Consider the following 17,663-nt stretch of genomic DNA (forward strand, 5'->3'; position numbering starts at 1 on the left):
GGAGAAGAAAAGACAAGGAATCAGGGAGTAACATTGATTCAGCTGCATACAATCAAACCCTTAAACAACAAAAACAAGTAAATGACAGGAATCACCACATACCTATCAATACTAACACTGAATGTTAACAGATTTAATTCCCCATCAAAAGACACCATTTGGCAAACTGAATTAAAAAGGAAGATCCAACAATCTGTTGTTTACAGGAGACCCATCTCATTGACAGAAACAAGCACTGGCTTAGAGTGAAAAGCTGGAAGAAGATTTACCAAGCCAGTGGCCCCAGAAACAGGCAGGAGTAGCAATACTTATCTTGGACAAAGTAGACTTCAAACTTACATTGATCAAATAAGACCTAAAAGCATGTATAGACTCCAATACAGTGGTAGTGGGAGACTTTAATACCCCCCATCACCAATAAATACGTCATCCAAACAAAAAATCAATAAAGAAATTCTAGAACTAAATCACACCATAGATCAAATGGACCTAGCAGATGTCTACAGAATATTTCATCCAACTTCTGCACATTATACATTCTTCTCAGCGCCCCTGGAACCTTCTCCAAAATTGATCATATCTTAGGGCACAAAGTAAGCCTCAGTAAATATAAATAAATAGAAATAATCTCATGCATTTTATCTGACCACAATGCATTAAAACTAGAACTCAACAACAAAAACAACAGTAGAAATCATGCAAACAATTGGAAACTGAACAACACATTGCTCAATGATAAATGGGTCATTGATGAAATAAGAGAGGAAATTAAAAGGTTCCTGGAATTTAATGAAAATGAAAGCTCAACCTACCAGAACCTATGGGACACAGCAAAGGCAGTCCTAAGAGGAAAGTTTATAGCCATGAGTGCACATATTAAAAGGACTGAAAGATCTCAAATAAATGACCTAATGCTACATCTCAAACTCCTAGAATAACAAGAACAAGCAAATGCAAAACAAGCAGAAGGAGAGAAATAGTAAAAATAAGGGCTGAAATTAATGAAATAGAAACAAACAAACAAAAAATCCATACAAAGATTCAATGAAACAAAAAGCTGGTTCTTTGAAAAAATAAACAAGATGGAGAAGCCTTGGCAAACCTGACTAAAATGAGTAGAGAAAAAACCCAAATCAGTAAAATCAGAAATGCAAAAGGGGAGATAACAGCAAACACCACAGAAATACAGGAGATCATCGGACACTACTTTGAGAGACTATATTCTAATAAATTTGAAAATCTTGAAGAAATGGACAAATTTCTAGATACTTATGACAATCCATAGTTGAACCAAGAGGATATTAATCACCTGAATAGATGTATAACACAAAATGAAATTGAAGCAGCAAAAAAGAGTCTCCCAAAAAAGAAAAGTCCAGGACCTGAAGGATTCTCAGCTGAATTCTATTAGACCTTTAAAGAAGAACTAATACCAACTCTCCTTAACTTTTCCACAAACTAGAAAGGGAAGTAACTCTGCCTAACTCATTTTATGAAGCCAGTATTACACTCATCCCAATACCAGATAAAGATACCTCCAAAAAGGAGAATTATAGGCCAATCTCCTTAATGAACATTGATGCAAAAGTCCTCAGTAAAATAATGGTAAACCGAATCCAACAACATCAGAAAGATCATTCACCACGACCATGTTGGCTTCATCCCAGGGATGCAGGGGTGATTTAACATATGCAAATCAATGAATGTACTACAGAACATTAGTATAAGCAAAGACAAAAAAACCACTTGATCATCTTAGTAGATGCAAAAAAAGCCTTCGTTAAGATCCAACACTACTTCATGATAAAAGCTCTAAGAAAACAAGGAATAGAAGGAATGTACCTCAACATTTTAAAGGATATACATGAAAAATCTATAGCCAACATCATACTTAATGGAGAAAAACTGAAACCATTTCCCCAAAAATCAGGAACCAGACAAGGGTGCCAAGTATCCCCATTCCTATTTAACATTGTCCTGGAATTCCTAGCCAGAGCCATTAGGCAAGAAGAAGAAATAAAAGGAATAAATTTAGGTAAAGAAACTGTCAAAATATCCCTATTTGCAGAAGACGTGATCCTATATCTTAAAGACCCAAAAAATTCTACCCAAATACTCCTAGACACCATAAACAGCTACAGCAAGGTGTTAGGATACAAAATCAACTTACAAAAATTATTGGCTTTTCTATACACCAACAACAAACAAATTGAGAAAGAATATATGGAAACAATTCCATTTGTTTCCAATGGAAACAAATAAATAGCCTCAAAATAAATCAAATACCTAGGAGTAAACTTAACAAAATCAGTGAGTGACCACTACAAGGAGAACTACATGCCCCTGAAGAAAGAGATGGAGGACGACTACAGAAGGTGGAGAGATCTCCAATGCTCATGGATTGGTAGGACCAACATAGTAAAAATGGCTATCCTACCAAAAGCAGCCTACATGTTTAATGCAATTCCCATCAAAATCCCAATGACATTCATCACAGAGATTGAAAAATCTACCCTAAAGTTCATTTGGAAACACAAGAGACTGCGAATAGCCAAGGCAATACTCAACAGAAAGAGCAATGCTGGTATCACAATACAAGCAAGTCGGTATCACAATACCTGACTTCAAACTATATTACAAAGCAATAACAATGAAAACAGCATGGTACTGTCACAAAAACAGACATGAAGACCAGTGGAACAAAATAGAGGTCCCGTATATAATCCACACAGCTATGCCCACCTTACTTTTGACAAAGACGATGGAGAAAAGACAGCCTCTTCAACAAATGTTGCTTGGAAAAGTGGTTATCCACGTGAAAAAAACTGAAACTAGACTCACGTTTATCACCCTGTACTAATATCAATGGAAAATGGATCAAGGACCTTAATATTAGACCTGAAACTCTGAAGTTAGTAAAGGAAAGAGGAGGGAATACTCTGGAAGCAATAGATATAGGCAATGATTTCCTCAATAGAACCCCAGCAGCTCATCAACTAAGAGAAAGGATGGACAAATGGGACTTCATAAAATTAAAAAGCTTCTGCACAACAAAAAAATGGTCTCTAAACTGAAGAGACCACCCACAGAGTGGGAGAAAATATTTGCCAGCTATACATCAGACAAAGGACTGATAACCAGAATACACAGGGAACTCAAAAACTAAACTTTCCCCAAATCAATGAACCAATAAAGAAATAGACAATTGAACTATACAGAACTTTCTCAAAACAAGAAATTCAAATGGCCAAAAAACATGTGAAAAAATGCTCACCATCCCTAGCAATAAAGGAAATGCAAATCCAAATCACACTAAGATTCCACCTCACCCCTGTTAGAATAGCCATCATCAAAAACACCATCAACAACAGGTGTTGTTGACAAAATTAGAAATAAGGGCAAAATAGTTTCTGCTGGGTATTGAGGGGGGAGAGAGGGAGGGGGTGGAGTGGGTGGTAAGGGAAGGGGTGGGGGCAGGGGGGAGAAATGAACCAAGCCTTGTATGCACATATGAATAATAAAAGAAAAATGAAAAAAAAAACATACATCACAGTTAAAAAAAACAAAACAAAACAGGTGTTGTTGAGGATGTGGTTAAAAAGGGACCCTCATACACTGCTGGTGGGAATGCAAGCTAGTGCAAGCACTCTGGAAAACAATATGGAGGCTTCTTAAAAATCTAAACATAGATCTGCCATATGACCCAGCAATCCCGCTCCTGGGGATATACCCAAAGGAATGTGACACAGGTTACTCCAGAGGCACCTGCACACCCATGTTGATTGCAGCATTATTCACAATAGCCAAGTTATGGAAACAGCCAAGATGCCCCACTACTGATTAATGGATTAAGAAAATGTGGTATTTATACACAATGGAGTTTTACTCAGCCATGAAGAAGAATGAAATCTTATCATTCACAAGTAAATGGATGGAACTGGAGAACATCATCCTAAGTGAGGTCAGCCAGGCTCAGAAGACCAAAAATTGTATGTTCTCCCTCATATGAGGACTTTAGATCTAGGCAAATGCAGCAATGTGTGGACTTGGGTCACACGCTAAGGGGAGAGCACATACAGGAGGAATGGGGATAGGTAGCAAACCCAAAACATGAAAGTGTTTGATGTCCCCACTCCAGAGGAGCTGATACAGTAACCTTAAAATGACAGAGGTCAATTTGGGAAGGTAACTGGGAAGTAGTGAAGAGGTCAGGTAGAGATGAATCAATTCTGGTTGTAATACACTTGTGCATAGAAGTAATGCTAGGAATCTCTCTTTTTATCCTCATCTTAATTAGCAAAAACCCTGTCTTTCTTATTATTGCTTATGTCTACTCTTCAACAAAATTAGAGAAAAGGGCAGAATAGTTTCTGCCTGGAAGTGATGGGGTGAGGGGGAGGGAAAAAGGGGGTGGGAGCAGGGGGGAGAATTGGACCAAACAATGTATGCACATATGAATAAATTAATTTAAAAAAGGCAGCTCCACCACTAAGGACTTAAATAATAGCAAAAAGGAGGAAACATCAATCATTGAGTTAAAAAATAATAGTAAGAATGGTCAATGAGCTTAAAAAGGAGATATATAAGCTAGTGATTGGACTCAAAGAGAATAGGAATAAAGAGCTAACTGAGCTGAGAGAGAATTGAAACAAACAGATGAGTGAAATAGGAGGATGAGGCAGTATATGAAAGAGGAAATCATAAAAATGTAGAAATCCTGAGAAAAAAGTCAATTTGAAATGAATAGCTCAATACCCCAAATAAAAACCTCAATTGAAAGTTTGATGAACAGAGTAGAGCAAGTTGAAAATAGAGTATCAGGAACAGAAGACAAAGTAGAGGAATTAGATCAATAAATCAAAGGTCATGAAAAAATGCTAAGATAATGTGAATGGAACATGCAAGACTTCTGGGACACCATCAAAGACCAAAATTACAAATCACAGGTATGGAAGAAGGAAAAGAAATACAAACTAAAGGCATAAATAATGTACCCAATGGCATGATAACTGAAAACTTCCCCAATATTGATAAAGGGGGGGACATCTGGGTACAGGAGGCTTTCAGAACACCAAACCAGCAGGACCAGAATAGAAACATCCTCAGACATATCATAATCAATACACTCAAAATACGGAACACAGAAATGATATTGAAAGTCATAAAAGAAAAATGACAGGTCACATATAAAGGCAAACCAATTAGAATAATCGCAGATTTCTCAATACAAACTCTAAAGGCAAGGAGGTCATGGAAAGACATGTTCAGGCTCTAAAAGAAATCAACTATCAACTGAGACTAGTCTGTCCCACAAAACTATCCTTCCAAATTGAAGGAGAAATGAAAAACCTTCCACAAGAACTAAAAGAATTCATGACCACTAAACCAGAACTGTAGAAAGTACTTAAAGGAATCCTGCACACAGAACAAGTTAGACTCAGCCAGGAAAATGCAAGAAAGAATAAACCTTATGCAGACTAGTAGACAAGAAATAGGGAAGACGTAAATGTCAGAAAAAAAATTATTGGAAATACTCCACACCTCTCAATATTAACAATGAATGTTAATGGCATCAATGCCCCAATCAAACAACTTAAAAGAGTAAGTTGGATTAAAAAAAGAAGACCCAACTCTTTGTGGCTTACAAGAAACACATCTCACTGACAATGTATGTTTACACATTGGCTTAGGGTGAAAGGGTAGATAAAGATTTTCCAAGCAAATGGACCCCCAGAACAGGCAGGAATAGCTATACTCATGTCTGGTAAAATGGATTTCAGACTAAAGTTAGTCAGTAGAGACAATGAAGGCCACTATGTATTCATAAAAGGAACAGTCTTCAAGAGGAAATGACCCAAGACTTGTATGCACATATGAATAATAAAACAATTAAAAAAAAAGAGGAAATAACAATTCTTGAAATATATGTCTAAAACATTAGTGCACCCAACAACTTTAAAAAAAGCACTACTGGACTTAAAAGCATGAAATAGACCCTCACCATAGTGATAGTGGGAGACTTTAACTCCACACTACATAGTTCATTCACACAAAAAAATCAACAAGGAAATATCAGAACTAATAGATACAATAGACCCAATAGAAATAGATATCTATAGACAATTTCACTACTACACAGTACACATTTGTCAGAAGCTCATGGAACTTTTTCCAAAATGGAACACATTCTAGAATACATTGTTAACAAATTTAAGAGAATTATGATCATATCTTATCACAATGGAAAAAAGCTAGAACACAACAAAAGAAACTATTGAAAATATTCAAACTCATGGAGAGTGAACAACACATTGTTGAATGAATAGTAGGTCATCAAAGACATAAGGATGAAGTAAAAAGTTCCTATAATCTAATGAAAAATACACCCTATCCAAACCTGTGGGACACAGCAAAGGCTTTGCTAAGAGGAAAGTTTATAGATATGTGCTACATTAGAAAAAAAACAGAGAGATCTCAAATAAATAATCTAGTGATGCACTTGATGCTTAAAGAAAAACTAAACCCTGAAATAGCAGGTGGAGAGAAATAATAAAGATCAGAGCCAAAATCAATGAAATTGAGACCAAAAAAACTATACAAAGAATCAATGAAACAAAAAGTTGGTTCTTAGAAAAGACTAATAAAATTGATAAACCCTTAGCCAATCTGACTAGACAAAGGAGTGAAAACTCCTACATTTATAAAATTAAAGATGAAAAGGGGACATCACCACAAATACCAAAGAAATCCAAAGGATCATTAGGGAATACTTTAAAGACATATATGCAAGTTAACTGGAAAATCTAGAAGAAATAGATAAATTTCTAGATGCATTTAACCAACCAGAATTGAACCAAGTGGATATAAGCCACCTAAATAAATATATAACAAGCAATGAGATTGAAGCAGTAGTCTTTCAACACAGAAAATCTAGGACCCGAAGGATTTACAGCTGAATTCTACCTGACCTTTAAAGAAAAACTGATACCAATACTCCTCAAAATTTTCCAAGAAATGAAAAGGGAAGGAATACTACCACACTTATTCCAGGAACCCGATATTACCCTCATTCCCAAACTCAACAAGTATGCAACATAAAAAAGAGAACTACCAGCCAATATCTTTAATGAATATAGATGCAAAAATTCTTAATAAAATACTGGGAAACTGAATCCAGCATCCCATCAAAAAGATCACATACCATGATCAACTCAGTTTCATTCCAGGAATGCAAGGATGGTTCAACACACACAAATCAATAAATGTAATACAGCATATAAGCAGAAACAAGGACAAAAACCACATGATCATCTCAATAGATACAGGAAAAGCATTTGAGAAAATTCACCATTCTTTCATGATTTTTTGACAAAGGAACCCAGAACATATGGTGGAGAAAAGACAACTTCTTTCAACAAATGTTTCTGTAAAAACTGTATATTCACATGGGGTAGACTGAAACTAGATCCCTATTTTTCACCCTGTAACATTGTCAGTTCAAAGTGGATCAAAGACCTTAATATAAGACCTGAAACTTCAGGAAATAGTAGGGCATACTCTCGTACATATCGGCTTAGACAATAACTTCCTAAATAGAACCCCAATGACTCAGCAATTAAGATACAAACAAATGCATCAAACTAAAAAGGTTCTACGCAGCAAAAGAAATAGTTACTAGACTTAAGAGACAGTCCACAGAATGGGAGAAAATTTTTGCCACCTATTCATCTGATATGGGACTAGTAACCAGAATCTACAGGGAGCTCAAAAAACTAAACTCTCACAGAATCAACAATTTAATAAAGAAATGGGCACATGAATTCAATAGGCAGTTTTCAAAGGAAGAGGTACAAATTGCCAATAAATACATGAAAAAGTGTTCAACTTCCCTGACCATAAAAGAAATGCAAATCGAACCTACACTGTTTTCATTTCACCCCAGGTAGAATGGCTGTCTTCAGGTACACAGCAGCAAATGTTGGCAAGGACGTAGTGAGACAGGGAACCTTACACACTTTTGGTGGGAGTGTAAATTACTACAACCATTATGAAAAGCAGTATGGAGAGTCCTTAAAAACTAAAAATAGAAGTACCATGTGACCTGGTGATACTACTCTTAGGCATATACCAAAGAAATATAGGTTAGGATGCAGTAGAGACACTTGCATATCCTTGTTTATTGCAACACTATTCATAGTAGCCAAGCTAGGGGAACAGCTCAGATGCCCTACAACTGCTGAATGGATTAAGACCATGTGAGCTATATATATAATGGAGTACTGCTCAGCCATAAAGAAGAATGAGATTATGTTGTTTGAAGGTAAATGGATGGAATCAGAGGACATCATGTTAAGTGAAATAAGCCAGGTTCAGATTATCATGTTTGTTCTATATACTCATTTGTATATAGAACATGTTTGTAATAGTGGAACTATTCTGGGGAACTTGGGAGGAGGATGAAAAGGAAAAAAGAATGATAGTCAACAATGTCAAAATACATTGCATCTGTAGAGGTAGATAATATCAGGATACATACTGAAAGCTGTTGAATAATAGAGGTTAGGAGGGAAAGGCTAAGAGAGTGATAGAGGAAGTTGAACTGTCAAAAGTGCAGTATATTCCAGCTGAGATACATTGAGAAATCCTTTTGAATACTGACTCTGGAATTCAGAATGAAACACAAAACTGTGAAATAGGTCCTGTGTGAGGATGGGTACTTGTGGGAAAAGGTGAAGGAGGGTGAATATGGCCAGTTTTCTTTGTATACCTACATAAAATAGAACAATGAAACATTTTGCAATTATTGTAGGTAGAGGGAGGGGAGTGAGGGGGAGAGGTGGTAGGAGAGAACCTAATCAATGTTCAGTGTAAAGCTATTCAGAAATGTCACAATTAATCTCCCCATTACAACTAATGTATGCTAATAACAACGTTTTTAGGAAAAAAGTAACTAATCCATAACAAAAACTGTAAATCAATGTATGATTGATACTTATTAAAAAGTCTAGAAGGGCATAACTAAACTTTTAAAACATTATATACTTCACCTTTTATCCAATGTTCCATGAGAAAAAATTATTTCCAACAATTTTTTCCTGTTCTAAAATTCTGAGATGTCATTAATATATAGATAATAAACTGTCATTCTGGAACTATAGACAGCATATTAAAAGTTAGTGGAAATTTAGCCAGATCATCTTCTGTCAGGTGAAATTTGTAGTGTGTTTGTAGGATGAGAAGTTGCCTTACCATTGTGTCAACATGGGCACTCATGAGGCCATCAGGTGGTCATGGCGGTGTAGCAGGATTTTGAATAGGAAAGGGGCTGTTTACTTCTGTGCCCTTGAAATTCAGGGTCATGGTGTGAAAGAATACATACTGCTGGTGGAATAATCATGATAGTCTTGGAGCTAGCAAGTATTATTTTGCTGTAATTTTCATAAAGAATGGTCAATGTGGTGCAAATGTTTTGTGAATGGCTGTAGGAATGTTACTAAACCTAAAATGTATTTCCTGATTTCCCTTCCCCCAACCCAACCCATTGAATTGCACCAAGCCCTTAAGATGTAGTAGAAGTCAATGTTTACGATGCATATGTATGTTTATTTATGTATATTATGTACTTATATATGTATACCATATATATGTTTATATATAACTAAGACAGAATAAATAGTGACTATTTTTGAAAGGAAGTAGAGAAAGAAGGTAGGACAATCTAATGAGCTACTCATAAAATTGTTCAGAATAATTAGGTCTCTTCATTTTTGGGCCAGTTTTCTTCCTAATAAACTGTTCTGTGAGAGAGAATGTGGACTAGGACATGCTGCTGTCCTGAGTATTTACCAGAGTAAAGACTTACAGTCAGTTTTGTAGCAGTGTCTTAGATGGAGAAGCCCTGTTCTTAACAGGGATTGTGTAAGAACGTCAAGGAAATGTTTTTAGCCATGTTTTCTAATGACAAAAGTAATACATTTTATCATAAAAAAATAGACGATCCAGAGAAATTTAGAAAAGAAAATAAAATTCACTTATATTTGTGATACATAATCAATGTCTATGTTTTGGTATTTATTTCTAGTCTCATTTCTCTCAGACTTGTTAAGGTTCACTTACAAATTTTGCTATAGAATATCAAACTAAATGGTTGACTATAGCCTTTATTTATAATTTGTATGATACATGAAACTATATGGAGTAGCTCATAAATTGAAAAAGTTCCAGGGAATTTTATATTATACTCCATAAGTACCCAGAAGTTTTGCACCTGCTTACTTTGACAATTGGTCACTTAGTTTTTTCTTTCATTGTAAGTTGAAATTCCACAGAAATATTTCCTTCTGATTATATGTTATTTTAGGCAGTTATATATACCTTATCTGACATATATTATTACTTTTGAATATAAAATTTTAATATCTTGTCCGTGAAGCTATCATTTGTGTAAGGTTAGTGCATTTACACTGAAGCTAGTCTTAGGCATCGGATAGTGAGAAAACACTGGCTTGATTATTCAGTGTTCATTCTCAGTAGCAAATTAATTAGAATTCTTGAGCACAACTAACGAGTGTTTCTCTGAAATATCCTAAACACTAACTTTTTCTATTGTTATCAAATATACCTTTCCCCTCAAAAAAAAAATCTCATTTGTAGTTACCCACCAATGTATGAGTTTGCTTCTGTGATCTAAAAATTTTAAAAGAAAAATGTTTATGTCTCTTGAGTTTTTGGTGGTAATGAAGAGTTTAAAATACTTCAGTCACTTAAAAAAAGAGTAGTCATAATAAAAGCAATATAAACATATAAGGAATTTTAAGATATTACAAAATAAAACCAAACAATGTAAGGTGATAGAAAATTTTTATTTAGGACAAGCAAAAACTAACTGTTGGTTAGATTTTTTGAATAGCAGGGGGTCGTAGGTTAAAGATGGTAATAAGACGACTAACGATGAGAACAAGTAAGTAGTAACATCATGCAGTCAAGTTCTGAGTGACTTAACACCTCCCTTCAAAACCTGCTGCGTTCCTTAGAGCTCTCAGTTAAACACTTGTGCATGTTTCATTAGAGCCACTTTACCCCTATTATGAGATTTAAAGTAATTTGAATTTACCTTTTTTCGTTTCTATTCATTTTGGTCACCTTTTAGAAGAAAAGTTAAAGTTTAGCCCAATGTAGCATGGAAGTTGCTATTTAATTTTGAGACATTGTTATATACTTTAGTTCTTTCTCTGATTTATCTGTCCTAATTGTCAAGATTTCAAAAATATCCTGAGATAGTACTGGTTTACATTTTACCATTTTTTTGTATTTAGGATTGCTTTCATGTTTTCAAAAAGTCCAAAAATACCTTTTTTTCCCCTAATTTGATTAACTTAATTTTACAACTATAAAATTGTCGCCAAGGGTTCAAAATGAAATATTCCAATGAGGAAGACAGATTTATGGTCAGGGCCTTTGTAGTTCTCCTGCCCCCTTTAACTCATACCAAATTTGAAGCTTTCACACTCTTCCTTTGGGCAAATCCCTTCCAAGCATAATGTTTCAATTTTGCACATTTTGTGTCAATTTTGCAGACAGAAAAACAGCCTCTAGACTTTAGACTTTTTTTTTTTTTTACGGAAAGGCAGTTTCCTTACTTTTATTTGATTACTATGTTAGGTTCCTGCTGATCTGTCAGATTGTGAGTGGTCACTTGAGTACTTGACAAAAAACACTTCCTTTCCTTTATTTAACCTTTGCCTTTTGAATGTAAAAGTTTTATCAGCTCTGTAGGGGAAGTACCAGTGTGGGGAAGTCTTACACCACAAATGAACTCGTGAATTTGTGATATGTGTCTTCTGCCTGTGTCTTCATAGAAAATTAAGGAAATAATCTTACAATTAAACTTTAACCTCCGGTATTTTGGTTTTAAAATAATTAGCTGTAACATATTTTTGTGTATGTGTATATTTGCAAGTCTATGACAGCCACATTTATTATTTGTTAAAGAAGATACATTTGCAGTTTTTAAATATTTAATAAAATGTCAGATTCATTCTTCACAATATGTGGAGCAATTTTTTTAACTTTCTCGAATTTTTGTGGTTGGTCATGAAAATAGATTTTGAGTGGAAATAAAAAAGTTAGTGAAAAACATTTTAACTTTTTGGTAATTAGTTTAAGAGCTTATACAGTAATTAATTGTTTTGAACACAGATTGCTAGAAAATTACCTAACAAACTAGAAAAATAAAAACACCTAACAAGGTAAGCTGATATAATTTACAATATTTATTTTATGCATGTGTGTGTTATCTTCAGATCAAAAGTTTTAGCCACATTTTTTTCAAAAGAGGGATGCTATTTTTTTTTCTATAAACATTGATTTAAAGTGTGAAAGGGATTCTAGGTAAAAATATTGAAATTACTTTATTACTTTGTGTATCACTTTCTTGTCAGAAGAAAATCTTCTGTTGAGCAGTTACCGTATAGCACCGCCAGTTCTTCTGAACAAGAAATTGAAATATTTCAAGTGAGTTATTTGAGATTTATAAATTGGCAGTTCACTCAATTAAACAATAACCACAGCCACAAAATTGTGTTGACCACACAAGTATGGCCATGGACTGGCTAGGTGCCACCTGCAGAGAGCCCGTCTGCAACCTGCTCTAGAGGCCTAAGGAGTGAAGCAGAAAGTATCCTTGCTCCCTGTTCACTTCTAGGAGCATGGCTAGGTTTTTATTAAAAAGCACTATATATATATAGATAGATAGATAGATAGATAGATATGCATATATATCTATATATAGTTATCACCAAGAACCAGTAAATGTTCACTAAGAGCACATGTGTGTAATTATGCTGCATTCTTTATGGTGGTAGTACACACTGGTGTGTCAGGGAGGACCACAGCTGAAGAATTAGTCTGTCTCACTATTTCACAAATGAATCTTGTATAGAGGAAAAGGTTGCTAGATAATGTAGCTTTAGGTCTTGCCATTAGGTTTGCATGTCATATATAGAATTTGACAAATAGGTTTATTCATTTTGGAAGGCATCTTGCACCATATTACAGACTATGATATGCTCTTTTCAAAATTTGGACACAAAACTTAAAATTGAAAGGATTTACCACGTTTATTAGATGAAGGAATCAAATGCATTTGAGAAATTTATCTATCTAAACAAACTAATTTGGATGGATGGAATTGGAGAACATCATTCTGAGTGAGGTTAGCCTGGCTCAAAAAACCAAAAATCGTATGTTCTGCCTCATATGTGGACATTAGATCAAGGGCAAACACAACAAGGGGATTGGACTTTGAGCACATGATAAAAGCGAGAGCACACAAAGGAGGGGTGAGGATAGGTAAGACACCTAAAAAACTAGCTAGCATTTGTTGCCCTTAACGCAGAGAAACTAAAGCAGATACCTTAAAAGCAACTGAGGCCAATAGGAAAAGGGGACCAGGTACTAGAGAAAAGGTGAGATCAAAAAGAATTAACCTAGAAGGTAACACACACTCACAGGAAATCAATGTGAGTCAATGCCCTGTATAGCTATCCTTATCTCAACCAGCAAAACCCCTTGTTCCTTCCTATTATTGCTTATACTCTCTCTTCAACAAAATTAGAGATAAGGGCAAAATAGTTTCTGCTGGGTATTGAGGGGGGGGGAGCGGGAGGGGGTGGAGTGGGTGGTAAGGGAGGGGGTGGGGGCAGGGGGGAGAAATGAACCAAGCCTTGTATGCACATATGAATAATAAAAGAAAAATGGAAAAAAAAATAAAATAAAACATATAAAGGCAATGGTCTGAATGTCAAACAATCAAATTTAAGATACACTTGGCTTCAGTGGATAGAAATTATAAGAAAGCTGACTTAAGATCAAACCACCATGGATCTCTTATAGTCTGTTTAGCTACCTGAAAAATGTCTGGTCATTGTACTTATTAATTCAAGCGCTGTCTCTGGTGAATGTTGGAATGTGTGTATTCACTGAATTGCACTGAGTGGAATTTTAATCTCAGACTTTCCACTTGGTAACTTTGTGACTTGGATAAGTTGCTTTACCTTAGTTTAGTCAAATATATATCAAAGTATTCTTGTGAGAATTAAATGAGATAACTTAGATAAAGACCATAGCGTACCATTGTACATATAGTTAGTGGACTTGAATTATTTTAATACATAAATTCAGGAATTCTTAGATTTTACCCTCTGCACCACAGCTGGGCATAAACCTGAATAGTGAATTTTTTACTTCCCAAATAGAATAATAATGTAAGTTGGGGGTCATATCTCATATGGGTAAAGCTTATTTTTAAATAGTGCTAATCTAGTTTGTAGATGAAATCATAGCCCACTATTAGGATAAAATTCAGTAAAAGTATTTTTGGACATTTATAAGACAGTAATAATTATATGAATACCAAAATGCCTAGCATAAATGAGAACTTTAGCAATTTTAAGAGTAGCCAAAATATGGACGTATCAAATATTATTTCAATTTATCACTTATAAAACCAACTGAATGGATAATCTAAGTTATATTTATCAGTAAATATGCTTTTAAATTAGCTGATTGATGAAAAATTGGCTTCTGATTTATCCTTATAATGTCAAAGGAAATAGAAAATGAAAGACAACTAATAAAAATAATGTTGATGAGAAGACCAAAGAACTTAAAGGAGTACTTCAAGAGCTGTCAATACATTCAGTGTAGAGAGGGCAGAAAAAATTATTTTGTTTTGTAGTAGCTTATAACTATGACATATATGTGTTTTTGTTTTTATAGCAGACCAGGAAAAAAGAATTAAGGCTTAATAAGATTTCACACTATTTAAGATGAAAATGGCAGCATAAGGAGTAGTAGGTAGATTTGTAACCATCGAAAATCAATAAATTTATCATTTTTTAGTGAGACAAGAATTTGAACCCAGGTCTTTATGCTTGCAAGGCTGGCACTGTTTGAGCCACAACTCTAGCCCTTTTTACTGTGGTTATTTTTGAGGTAGGGGCTTGCTTTTTGCCTGGGCCATACTGGACTGTTACCCTCCTATTTATGCTTCCTTCCATAGCTGGGATGACAGGTAGATGCTACCACATACTCGAGAGAGAGTCTCTCGAAATCTTTTGTCCTGACTGGCCTGGAGATGAGATCTTTTCATCTCAGCCTCTCACATAGCTAAGACGGCAAGCAGCAGGCCACCACACACAGCTGTTGGTTGAGATGGAGTCTTGCAAACATTTTGCCCAGGCTGTACTTGAATTGTGATCCTTCTGATCTCAGCCTTCCAAGAAGTTAGGATTATAGACTTGAACTCTTGTACCCAGTATAAATTTAGCTTTTTCTTTTCTTTTTTTTAAACACTTAAGTGTAGGATAGAACAGGCTAGCATGGTCATTGAGTAAATTAGGTCTTATTTTATCTGAACACATAGGTCTGAACTAAATGACAAATTGAAATTTTCTAGAAATAGCAATTTCTTTAGCCCAATAAATGTTGAAATGTGAGAATGAAATAAATACAAATGAAAAATTACTTTGTTATACTATAGTATGTTTTGGTAGAAAGATACCACTGTGAAAATTATGCCTTTGAGTTATAATGAATATAGAAACTATGATGTAATAATTTCCATCACATTGAGTTGATCATTTAAAACAGTATTAGTAATTGTATTAGCTACTTTTGCGCAGCTGTGAGCAAAATTCCTGTGGGAACAACTTAAAAGGAGGAAAGATTTATTTTGGCTCAAAGTTTCAGAGAGTTTAGTTCATGGTTGCTTAGCTCCAAGTGCTTGGGCAGAACATCATGTCAGCAAGCAGTGTGTGAAGGAAGATGCTGTTCACTTTTTGATGGCTATGAACCAGACCAGAGCAGCTTACATCATGGAAGACAGGAAGCAGAGCAGGGCTGTAATAGCAGCAACCAGGACAAGGTATAGCACTAATGACACCCCCCAATGACCCACTTCTCTAAAAAAGGCCCCCACCTTCCACAGTTCCACCACCTCCCAATAGTCTATTCAAATTTTGAATTCATCAATGGATTGAACCATTCATTAGGTCAAAGCCCTCATGATCTAATTGTCTCTGGAAACGCCCTCACAGTCACACCCAGAGGTGTGCTTTTCCAGTCTTCTAGATGTTTATTAAGCAAATCAAGTTGGAAACCAAGATTTACTGTAACAGTAATCTTTAAGGATTTTTTGTTTTTTTGGTAAATGAAATATCTACTAGAATAATCATCTAAAAATTAGGCCATGGCAAGTTAATATGTATAAAAATCAAAATTACCAATATTATTTTTGAATTTCAGATTCCCCAAAATCTGTGGGGGTGCTTGCACAATTTCTGAGCTCCCCCGAAGCTAACAACATGCTTGTTTTAAACACCCCATTCTAGCCTTTAGCCAGGAAGCTTTTGTTACTATTTTAGTCTGAACTGGTTGTAGGCCTTTGCATGGGTCTTGCTTTGCACTTCTCTATTCTTTCATGGCCTTAGATTTCTTATCTCCTACGTTCCTGTATTCCTTTTTGGTTTTCCTCATGTTGTTAGGTTATCAGGATGTGAATTTTTGAGTACTTGCTTGACTGGGAATGTTATTATCCCATTCTCCCTCTTTATTTGTAGCTACTCTGGACATAGAATTCTTGGGTACAAAAAATTTAACCTCTGTATTTTGAAAGCATTTATCTTCTAACTTCCAGTATTGCTGTTGAGAGGTTCAGTGACAGTTTGAATATGGTCCCTTTGTTTGTCACCTGTTTGCCTCTTTGGAAACCCTTCAGCACTTTGCTATCCCCTGATGTAGAATGTACAGTGATATTCTGGTTTGGTTCCTTGAATATGTTGTTTAGTTGCCCTTTCAGACAAGAGACTCATTCCTAAAGATTTTGGAAATTCTCTTGTAACTTTTTAGAAATGTTCACTTCTTTTTTTCCCCTTTCTGTTTCTTTTTGGAATTACTGTTAGTTCACTACATAATTTGTAAGATTGATTCCCTAATATTTTAACATCTTTTTCTGTTAGCTATCTGTTTGTCTCTGTATTCTTGTTTCTGAGAGATTTTATTGTGTTATTTTCTACCTTACCAGTGGTTTAAGTTTTTCAACTTTCACTTACACGGGTGCTCTACAGCTTGAGCCACACCTCTAACCCCTTTTGCTCTGGTTATTTTGGAGACAGTGCCTCACATTGAGCTGGGCTGGCCTGGACCATGATCCTGCTGTTCACTAGGATGACAGATGCATGCCAGCACACCTAGATTTTATTCTGTTGAGATGGGGGTCTCAAAATGTTTTTTTGTCCAGGCTGGCTTCAAATTGCAGTCCTCTCAACCTCAGTAGTTAGGATTACAGGCATGAGCCACTGATCTCTGGCTTTAAACACATGGTTCTGTTGTATTATGTGCTCAATTCAGTAATCGTTGAAAGAGTTATGTGCTGCATAATGATGCATTGGTCAATGACAGACCACCTGTACAATGATAGTCCCATAAAATTATGTTCCCTAGCAATATCGAAGCAGTCTTAGTTTACATAAGTGCATTCTGTGATGCTCCTGTGAAGAAATTACCGAAGGACATATTTCTCAGAATGTATTCCTGTAATTAAATGACACAAGACTGTAATCATACATTGTTTTAAAAGCTTTTTAAAATTAGCTTTTATACAT

General features: G+C 35.3%; 1 protein-coding gene across 16 annotated transcripts in view; it reads left to right on the forward strand.

The window, feature by feature from the left end:
- The window catches only part of Dennd1b (DENN domain containing 1B), a 231,054-nt gene that overhangs the window by 94,588 nt on the left and 118,803 nt on the right, over positions 1-17,663 (forward strand). The window lies entirely within an intron of this gene.

The sequence above is a fragment of the Castor canadensis genome, chromosome 11 (genome assembly GCF_047511655.1).
Source record: "Castor canadensis chromosome 11, mCasCan1.hap1v2, whole genome shotgun sequence".
Lineage (NCBI taxonomy): Eukaryota > Metazoa > Chordata > Mammalia > Rodentia > Castoridae > Castor > Castor canadensis.